Genomic DNA, 11,671 nt, shown 5'->3' on the forward strand with positions numbered 1-11,671 from the left:
TGGACAAAATTTTGTAAAGCATATTAAAAAAACATGGCTATGTTTCAAACAGATGAACAAAACAGAAAAGACACAAAAAGACTACTCTCGTAATCCATCTGATGATCCAGAAAACTTGAAAGTCGGATGTAGGATAATATGGTATCAAATTTTACATGAGGAAATGAACTGTAATAAGAAACATAAGTGAAATGAGGACAGTTTCAAAACTGTCTGCAATGGGCAAAGGTAGATTTTTCTCCACTGCGTTAAAAATTAAAGAAAGGTTTAACTGACCAGATTGACAAAGGAAGTTGCCCCAAATCACCCTTTTTCAAGAAATCTTCCAAGTTTGAAGAATAGCCTTTTCACCACACTAAATATAGCATCTCAGTGTTCTGACATAAAAGTAAGGTTGGAAATGGAAAGACAGCTAGAACGTATCTGTCTCAAACAAATTATTTCAAAAGGAATTTTGTATTTTGAAAGTCAATAATACACAAAACAACAGGAAAAAACTGTAACTGCTTGAAGAGATGTTATAAACAGGGTGAAGGCTATAAAAAATCACATGAAATGAATGAAACATGGATTTTGGATTCATAAGCAGGTTGATGCTATTAGTCATAAGCCTGATACTTAAGCTACTTTGTTTTGTGCAAAGGTGGCATATTTGTGCTCTGCTTGTCGAACAGTGTCTTTTTTTCTATAGTATATTTAAAAACAAATATGAAAACGTCATTATTAACGAACAATGTAAGCAGCACTACAGATAGACGGAAATCCTAAACTTAAAGTAAGTATTTAATCAGCCAATTTTTAAAATTAAAAGATTTAGAATCAAGAGAAATAATCATCCATCATGCAAAACAATATCATTTTCTTTCTTTTGCCCATTAGGCCGATGGCCCTTTTCTTATTCTGATAAGTGAACAGCAACATGAAACAGCCGGAAATTTTGTTAGTTTATATGCCTAGGAAAAAGAAGTTCATATCACATTGGAATTTAATCCCAAAGCACCTTGTACTTTGTAGAGAGCCATGATTGAAACTCAGAGCCGTATTACTCGATTAGTATGGTCTTCCTTTCAAGCTAATTAGAATTAGGCTAATTAAGTGTTTTCAAAACCCTCTTTTGGACATACTTTTACATGGTGGTGTGCTGTGTTGCTTGCCTTTACCACTGCTTGGAGCCAGCTTAGAGACCTGCTTTTTCAGGAATGAAGACATGCTCTAATATGCATAAATCTAAAAATTACTTATATTAATTTATATATATACATGTTTTACACTATATGAAATTTGTTTACATACATATATATAAAAGTATGCAGATGAATAACACAGTCGAGTGTCTGACTTAAGTTCACAAGTCACTGGAAACAAGCTCATGCGATAACCTCATTGCAGCCTTTCAGAACTTAAAGGGAGACTACAGGAAGGATGGGGATGAACTCTTTAGCAAGGCCTGTTGTGACAGGACAAGGGGTAATGGTTTTCAACTAAAGTAGGGTAGGTTTAGACTGGATATAAGGAAAAAAATTTTTACAATGAGGGTGGTGAAACACTGGCACAGGTTGCCCAGAGAGGTGGTAGATGCCCCATCCCTAGAAACATTCAAGGTCAGCTGGATGGGGCTCTGAGCAACCTGATCTAGTTGAAGATGTCCCTGCTCACTGCAGAGGGGTTGGACTAGATGTTCTCTAAAGGTCCCTTCCAACCCAAACCACTCTATGATTCTAAGGTACACCGTGGAAGCAGAAAAACTAAACAGCAGACTATCTTAGCCAAAAAGGATTTGAAACTAGAGTCAGGCCTAAGGTTCATCTAATGGCTTTTGTCCAACACAGGCTAAAAGCAGACGGAAGATGGGATCATCCCATCTGCAGATACACTTGTGTTACCTAAAACCAAATTCACTAGAAATGCATATGCGCACACACACAGAAAGCCAGACAGAGGGACATGCAAAAACAGTGTTATGGCAAACTCCATCCAGGAATATATACAGTAAATTAACTGTTAATGAGCTGCATATGTCAAAAATAAGTTCTTTCCTCTCTTCCTCTTTCTGGAATAGCTTTGTGCTAATATTGCTAAAACCACACTGAAATCAGTAATTCACAAAACTTTCTTCAACAAAACCAACACTTTACCTGGGTTTTCACTTACATATGTTGCTCACCATTATTTGTTTTAGCTTAGGGGTAATTTATTTTCCAAGTAAAAGTAGAGTTTACAATAGACCTTGGAAAAGTGACCATGGCATATGCAGTAATTGTTAACATGAAAGCCACCATTTCACATTTTTCATGGCTTCAGGCAAACCACTAGTAAATTTCTCTCTGCAAAACTTTAATTCTGAACCTCATAATGTAAAACATTTTATTACAACATCTATCTCATTCCATATAAGCATGTTTGGGAATGGTTTGTCAATGAAAGTGAGAATGATTCCATGCTTCCTTGAGATGTTATCAATAAACTACTGCAAATTAGTTACCAAATAAGCCCCAAGTTGCTGTTGCTAAATGTTTTATTTCCACAAGCTCTTTAGAGAGTCAGTGCATTATCCCACTAACTACTGAAATACGGAATTATGTGGTATTAAAGGTGAGGTATGTGTTTATAGAGACTATTGACTGCTTTCAAAAATAAAGACCTATAGCCTTTCATTGTTTAAAAGCAGTTTCTCTCTTTCTTTAAAACCTTTAAAAAGCCTACGAAGATTTTAATATTCACAGGGTTTACACACAGGTGAAATAATAGAAGTATGGTTCTCAGAACAAAAAGATTTGCCATGTATTATAGAGCTCTCTAATACTGCAGCTCTTCTGAAAGGGTTGATTAATCATACTATTTAAAGGTTGTGACACATTTATGCTCAAACTAATACAGGCAAAGGTAGTAATTCACAGTTACAAACCTGTGCAAGAGACAGCTTGTGTGTTGGGACACTTGATTTTAAATTTTGGACCTTTTTGGACCCTGCCTGTTGCTCTGTGTTGAAGCCAGTTAATTAGTACATCTTAACACTTTAGTGATTTGTGTGTTAAGAAAAAAAATAAGGCCTAATTTGTTGTTTGGAACAGCACTGAAAAGCCTTTGTCATTTAGGTTGACTCAGAAGAACCATAAAAACTGTAAAGAATAAGAATAATAATTCATATTGCTCTTCCCCTTAGCCAAGATCATAAAATTTTAGACTAACTTAAAAAAAAAAAAGCAATTTGCAAAGCATTTATTTAAAACACAGAAATAGGTGTTGACCATAAATATACCAAAGATGTCAGCCTAATTTATAAATAAATATTTAAATAGGTTTTAGTGAATTCTGAACATAGATCTTCACGCTTTATAGAGCCAAAATTTATTCAAGGAAGAGCAGTAGGAAAATCTGCATAGTGATACACTGGATATTTGGTGCCATCAACACCCTAGAATCCTTGGAGTACAGTTATGCTGATGTTGGGCATGGAAAAGGTCATACTGGCATATGCAAAGTAAAAGCTTCTCTCACCAGTTCATCCAAGCCAGAATACTGACCTTTCAATTTATTTGCTTTACAAGCTTTCAAAGCATTTACCCATGAAATATATGCCGTGCTGCACCTGTTTCTGCCCCTTCCTTCCACCAGAAAGAAGAAAAATAGACTGCACCCATGATTTCACCTTCCCACAGTTTAAACTGAGAAATGGGGTTGCAGCAGCTGACTCCAGAAGTATTACAGCGAGGAGGCAGATGTTGATCAGGCAGTACTTATCCTATCCATAAGTGATCCTACTGCCTGCCCCATGCACAGTCTGCACTGGAAAGAAGGGAAATCCACATAAGCAGAGTCTATGAACCAGGTCTTGGGCTGACAACTCTGCCCTGGTTTTAGATTGGTCAGGTGATGAGCCCTACTAAAGTGGACCACTTCAGAGGGGTTTTTAAATCAAGAATACAGGAGTCTCTGCAACAAAGGAAGGAATAGATCCCAAACAAGCAGCAAGGGCCAGCCTTCCCTCTGACACCCTTGAAAGTGGCTGATGCATAACACCTTGAAAAGGAAGCAGAGGACTGAAATCTCCATCCCTCTGGACAGAAGCTAGCAAGGACAAAGACCTGAGCAGTCAGCAGCGAAGACTTCTGAGAAAAGAAAGGCAAACTGCTTTTTTTTCAAAATTAGGAGTGAGGTGGGAGAACCCAATTGCATGTTCTTTGCACAACCACAAAAAGGAGGGAAAGACTGGGCACAGGGAAGATGAATCAGTGGAAAGTGAGATTCAAAGCCTAAGGTAATTTATAGTTAGCTCACTTAGGAATATTCAATTAAAGGCTTTGAAATGCAGTGTAGGCAGCTATGAAGAGTTTGGCTTCTCTCCAAAAGTAGCTGCACTCACACCCAGGACGGGGACAGTCTCAGGAGGGGTTAGTGGAATTAATGGAATTACTAGAATCTTCTCTCTTGGTCAAAAGTTAGTGCTCCTGCCTGACATACCAAATTATTCACCATTTAGGTTACTCTTGAGGCACATTTGTAAATGGCAATATTGAGTCTCCTTTATGTTCAGTTCAATATTCTCCATTTGACATAACAGCAGCCATGATAAAAATATGTGGCCTGAGAGTACAGTTAGGAAAATATGGGAATGAATCAGCAGTTTGATTTCTCCCTCTTCAGCCCAGGCATTTTAACCTGTTGGGTTTCCAGTTTGAATGTTATTACTATTTCATTAAGGCCATAACTATCTGTGTTCCGGTTCCTGAAAGCCTATTTGGCATAACATTCGAATTAGCAGTAATGAGAAAAATACATTCTTCCATCATCAAGTTTGTTACCTTGATGAATATCTCTCTGCAGGAAAATATGAAATTAGTTAATGTATCTGCCTATTAAAGCCACTTCAGGAGATGGCTGAACATATAGGTGCCCTATTAGCTAAAGATAAGGCCCAAGGAAGAAACACAAATGTATCTAAAAAGTGGATTTATTACAGCTATTTCTTACAGCTACTTATAGAAGAAGTAGATGTCAGCAAAATTAAGCTTGCTAAAAGATCACACTAAAAAAAGTCAGGCAATCTGGGGGCATTTGGATTTTGCATATAAGATGATAGGGACGCTTATATGCATTTTTTGTGCATATAGGGCTTTTTGTGACTTTCCTGTAGCTGAACATAGATTATCTGTCACAGTAACAAAAAAAATAAAAAAAGAAGAAAGAAAGAAAAAAAAAAAACCAACAACCCAGCGGAAGATACTGAAAAATATTACCTGAACAACAGAGTGAGGCTTCTATTTAGTGATCAAAGTCACAGATGGGAATAAAACTTTGGGTAAAACTTAAGGCCTTTGGATGACAATTTGTTTTAGAGAATATTATAAAGGGGATTACTGTTTCCAGAACCATCTATAGAAGTAGAAATCAAAGACTGTAATATGGATATTAGTTTCCTTTTTTCTTCTGAACTTTTTGCAGTGTCACTTAACTATTAGCATGTACAGGTAGCCAAACCACTCTTTTATAATGTTAAGTAAATGTAAATTACTAAACTTATATTTGCTTTATTCATACTTGCTGGGGTAAATATTGAAAAGACCTGGTTTATTCCCACTGGTTGGAGAGTTAGAAATTCCCATGCTTGCAAATATTCAAAAGTATCAAAAACAGTTTCATAGAATTTAGAATATAGAGATGGGTGCTGGATTTACACAGAAATCTGCTAAGTAGGGTTTATCTTTGATAAGCAAAAAAGGACTGGAAAGATCTTCCTAAAATACTAAGCCTAGCTCCTTCTTCTGTAGGCATGAAGTCAGCTATTTGCAAACCAGCCTCATTTATAAATATACCAATCAGTATCTTTAAATAGGGTTTTTGGTTGGTTGGTTGGGTTTTTGTTAGTGGTTGGTTTCATCTGAGTCATGATGGTTCCGGTTTGCTCTTGGTTTTGGTTTTCTACCCAAAGTATTTCCAGTGGAAACTTGTCCCAGGATTTGATGACTCAAACATGAAGAAAAAAAAAAGTCACTTACACATTTTGTTCTTCTGCTAGTTTTACCTCATTGTGTACCAGCAGGATGTACTTATCGGCAGGAATCTTATTTTCTCCCCGACTCTCCTACGCTAGACAAGGCAAGGTTTTATAAACCCCTCCGTACTATGGGCTCTGCTCTCATCTGAATAGTATTTAATTGCATGTGTTCCAGTTTGAGTTCACTTCTTTGTTCAAGCACAAAACCACAACTGAATGAATTATTCTAAATGAGGTGTCCAAAGTGGTACTAATTCCTGATCGCTTCTGGAATAACTTTCCTGGTGCCTCCTAGGACCATATTTGCTTTTTTTCACAGCTGTGCCATGCTGTCAGCTCATACTTCTGGAGCAACCAGTAAAATAGACATGTTCTCCTCCTCAGTAATTTCTAAGTAATAAGCCCACAACTTACAGCAGAATTGCATGTTATTGGCTCTAAATGACCTTTCATCATAGACTACTTAGAGTGTAATCCCATTTCTATTATTAAAGTTCAAACAGCCCTTCTGAATGATATTCCTATGTTCCTCTGAGCTGCTTATCGTGGGAAAACTCCCCTCCTCCACTTGTCCTCCCTTTGCCTCCTTCTCACAGTGATGTCATAATAAAATGTACTTGTCACTAAACTATTATTTATATTATCTACTGCATTTTATACTGTATTTTTTACCCATATATTTGAATTAAGTTATTAAAAAATGTTCATTCTTCTTCTCTGGTAAGTAGAATTACAAACTCAATCATTAACGCTTAATTGCTTCTCAGTATCACATGGTCCTGGTCCTCACCAGGTAAACTGACACTCTTGTATCAAAACAGGTGCTAGCTTTTTCTGAGAGCACCTGTACCAGTTATTTTATAAAAAAATATTGGTTTAATCTTTTGTGATAATACTGATGAGAGTTGGAGGCTGAATGCATTTTTGTGGAAACATACTAGTTACATCGTAAAGGAAATTGTCAGTATTACCAAGCCCTGAAGACCTTATTTCTTTGCTGTGAGCATAAATTTAAGGATAATGAATAGCAATGCTTTTAGTGTACCTTCAGACATGTTGTGAATCCGTGCAATGAGACGGTAGAAAGCAAACATAACCAGTACAGGATTGAAACAACACAAATACTCTGGAATATTAAAAATTGATATTTCTTAGCTGAGACAAATGAGTTCTGATATCTCTATGTAATCTAAAGACATTTATTTTATTTCACCCAAAAGCATCCAACTAAGTCAAGCCAAGGACATGTCAGCTTTACCACAGCTGTCATTCTCCCTCTCATTTAACAGTCAAGGAGTTAAAGAAGAAAATCTATATGAGACTGGCTGCTCATTAATTGTGCACACAAACACACACATAAATCCCTTCAAAGCATATTAGCTTTACAAGTAATCCCATCACCCAAAATGGTTCATGAACTATGCAACGTATATTAAGAATAATTATTCATCAGACATATCAGGTATCAACTGCTGATGACTTAAGACTCTTCATTTCAAAATAAATTGGCATTAACACACACAGAATATAGAATGTATTTCTATTTTCAAGTGAAACTAACTTTCTGTAGTACTGTTTTTATTGTCACATGACCCTACAGAGTCATGGGGTTTGTAGGCCCTAAAAATGAGAATTTCAATCTTTGTCTTCGTTTTCTACCCTGTTTGACAGAAAAACTAACTGGTAAACAAATTCATATATTGGACATGCTGAATAAGAATACTTATTAGCCAGATACCTAATTTCCCTAAAGCTCTCTGGCAATTTGTTAGATTTTTGTATCTCTTTGACACTTCCAGCTTTTTTGTGAACAATTCTGATCTTTAAGGAATAGTTTGGAATCAGTTCCAAGTTATTTAAATACTTATACTTTAAAAACATATCCCCTCAAACCAGATTCATCTGGCTGTACTAAGGCAACCTTTTGTTTCTGAGCATACCGGTTGAGCATACACAATTGCTAGTAGTGGAGGTTTTAATTCAATTGCTAATAGTTGATATAAGTGCTTGGTCAGCACAGAATACATGTGCTGTTCATGTGGGGAGAATGTGCTGGCCCCAATATAATGCAAGTATCTTTGGGTGAGTATTTGCAGTCATGTATTAAACTTAAGCTAGGAATTTTGCCAAAATGGACTCAGTTTCCAAGCAAAGGTTTAGTCAACTGCTGAATACATTGCCATCCTCGCAGCCTTGTTTTAGCCATTATCATTGGAAAGGCACTTCTTTCTATTTCAATCTAATAATGAAAATGAGTACTCATATTTGATACTATCTAAATGGTACACGGATGCAAAGTGCAGGACAGAACATCTGCTGTCTGTTTTACTTATTAATACTTTCATTTTGGTTTTAGTAGGAAAAAACCAACCAAAATGCATATATATAACCTCTCAAATACAAACAGATGTGTACACTTTCATAAGCATGTAATACACTCAGTCTGTATTCCTTAAAGATGCAGTGGTTTTAAGCCTCTTTTGTTTACTTTGCCTCTTTCTCAGTGCTATAATGCAATCCTCAGTGTTTGAGCACCAGACTTCAAATGAGAGATCTATTCAAAACATGCCCAGACAAAATAAGTGGTTTCCTTAGTAATGGGAACTATGCGAAAGCCTCTGAAACAGCTCCTCCTCCAGTAAGTCATTATGTGCATGATCCTTTCTACCCCCAACTTATTAATGTAAAGATAACTTTACATTTAAATAAAAATACCTAACGTGCACCCATGATTTTTTGGCAGTCAAATTACAGAGGAGAGGGGAAACATTTACTGCATTCCTAATTGAATAGTTTAGTTTTTAATCAGTAAGGGTGTTGTAAGTTCCAGTGACCTTTTAATTAATTTTCTAGATCTGCAAGTTGAAAAAAATGAAATTGTGTAACTAAACTACTAAGAACTTCACGTAGGTACCCATCACACTCCAATAGTTTAGTGTATTTGATTTAAACTATCATTAGGTAACCATATCTGAACACACACTGCACAATATCCGTGCGTTCCTTGTCAACACCAAGACAGCTTCATAAAAATTACCCATGACCACAGTTTGAGGATGCTATTGATAGCATGGGAAAATTACTATGACACTTCTTTTAATCTCAGAGTAAAAGTAAATAAAAGCAAAATGATGTTCTAGTTCTAATATTTAGCTTAGTGACTCTGTTTGTACAGATTTCTAAATCAGCAACATAGCTTTCATGTAAATAGTTATGAAAAGCAAATACTCTAGAATTACTATTGTTGTCCATCCATTTTTTAATATTAAACCACAATAAAATGTAAAAAAAATAGTTTTTGTTTAGGTTCATCAAAAAAAAAAGAGAAATACAAGTGTGAAGTTCTGCCCATGAGAAACACACTGAGGCTTGCCATATATACTTAAAAAAATAAATGTGACATTATCAGGGAAAGTGGCTAAATTAAAAATTATTAGTGGGAGAAGGAGGTTCCCTCTCTCTGATCATGTACTATTTGCCACACCGCACAGTGTTAACAGAAAAAGGGTAAATCTGTTTCAGATAAAAATTCAGTTAATTCTCCATAGAAAGGAAAACAGTTACGAGCAAACAAATAGAAAAAATCCTCTCTATAAAGACAGAAAGTCCAAGATTTATCACCACCCATAAGAATTATAACAAGTCAAAATTGGAATGAAAATTCAAGGCCCTATATTCAAATTATCACTGCCACCATTTTCTTCATCAACCTCAGATACAGATTAAATCAAAGAGATAAATATTTATATGTGTATATAAACATATATATAAATATAGATATAGTAAAAAGTATATCCCATGTGCATACCGGGTCCCATGAGCCACAAGCAGATCCTTATGAAATCAACAAGGGCATCTCAGTCTTAAAGGTCTACCACTGAGAAGATCCCAATAAATTATATCCAATTACTATAGGTTACAAAAACTGAGATGTCACCACAATTAAGACATAAACATATTGAGGTGAAATCAGTTTTAAAATTGAAGACATACACAGAGCTTGATAACCTCTTTAAAGATCCCATATTTCCTCTATCTAATCCAGCTGCACGTAAAGATTCTCTAGCTGCTTCTCACTACTCCATCCTCATTAAGTTTCCCACGTGGCATAGCAAGGTTGTAGTTGCTATGTGTGACTCAGTTCCAGCCTTCAGCAGATGCTGGTACACCAGAGATTTTTGCCTATTAAAATAGAGCCAGGGATGAAAATTAGAAGAGCTTAGATATCACTCTTGAGTTAGATTCAATAGGTATAAACCATGTTAAGATTTTTCAGACCTCAGGCCATTCCTGAGGAAAGCTGACTATAGCTCTGGGAGGTATAATGAGGAAAGAGACTATAGCTCTTGCCTGGGATCTTGTCCTTTCTGTTTTGTAGCACACAATTGCTACATGAATACGTGAATTTGCTGGAATATGCAAAATCTCCTTGATCACCAAGATAAGCATCAGCTCATCACCACTGCTTTCATTCATCCCCATGACACATGATCGATTTTGTCTTCACTATACATCTCCTATTACTACGCAGTTCCAGATCTTGCTAAATCATGTAGCGCCTACGACCTACATAGCTTTTAATGAAGTAACTGGTGCTTTGTATACATGTGAACTTTTTTCCTTATGTGAAATCCTTTATAGGTTCCTGGCCTAGATTTGTTTCGATCTGCTTTATCTCTATCCTATCAACACTAACTCTGAGATCTGATAAAATAAAGTTGGTAGCAGGTTAAGTAATCTGAGCATAACACTTCCCATTATGAAGTACAACTGTATTTAGAAACTTGAACTCATTGTTGGCAACAAGCCTTTCATCTTCAAAAAAGACAAAAACTAGAGCTAGAAATGTTGCTTTTGCTTATCCTTGAAAAAATGATTCAATTTCAGAGGGATCCACATTAATAAAAGTTACTTCTTGTCTATATGGAAGCATAGCCCTTAGGAGAATGTCAATAGTTAGTTGCCATAATATCTAAAAACGCACATCATAACATTGTACTGAAAATACTGGCAGAATGGGATTACACGAAGTGGTGGCACTTTTTCACTATTCCAGCAAAATCACTCAAAGACAACTGCTTACACTTAATAAGTCAATTAATACCTGATGAAGTTACAAGACAGATTTCCTTGAATCTGAGCAATTCTGGACCTTCATTCAGAAAGGAATACCTCCCCACACCTCACACGGAAAACACACTGAGGCTATGCTTTGCAGAACTGGTGAAAATTAATCTGTCAGACACCAGTGCCTTTCTTTTTTAATCTAAGGGCTACAAGAGGAAAGTGCAAAGAACCACCACTCACCCTCTTCATTTATGTTATATGTTTCCTTTAGTTATGGTGCATCAGAAACCAAGACGGGGCACAGGTAGTCATACACGACAAAACTATTCAGTAAGTGTCTGCTCTTTTACACTTCGACATAATCTGTATGGATAACACTTAGAAATATTTTTTTTTTAATTGCCAATTTCTGACAAAAAATGTGTCATCTTAGAATTTAAATCTAATACTTGTGGATTTTTGTCCTGCTTTCAGCCAGAATAGAGTTAATTTTCTTCCTAATAGCTGGTACAGTGCTGTGTTTTGGATTTAGTATGAGACTAATGTTGATAACACAGTGATGTGTTAGTTGTTGCTGAGCAGTGCTTACACTAGTCAAGGACTTTTCAT

General features: G+C 36.1%; 1 protein-coding gene across 2 annotated transcripts in view; it reads right to left on the bottom strand.

Moving 5' to 3' along the window:
- IMMP2L (inner mitochondrial membrane peptidase subunit 2) overlaps nt 1-11,671 on the bottom strand; it is a 483,378-nt gene that overhangs the window by 223,000 nt on the left and 248,707 nt on the right. The gene's annotated exons all lie outside the window — the stretch shown is intronic.

This window comes from Phalacrocorax aristotelis, chromosome 1 (genome assembly GCF_949628215.1).
Source record: "Phalacrocorax aristotelis chromosome 1, bGulAri2.1, whole genome shotgun sequence".
Classification (NCBI taxonomy): domain Eukaryota; kingdom Metazoa; phylum Chordata; class Aves; order Suliformes; family Phalacrocoracidae; genus Phalacrocorax; species Phalacrocorax aristotelis.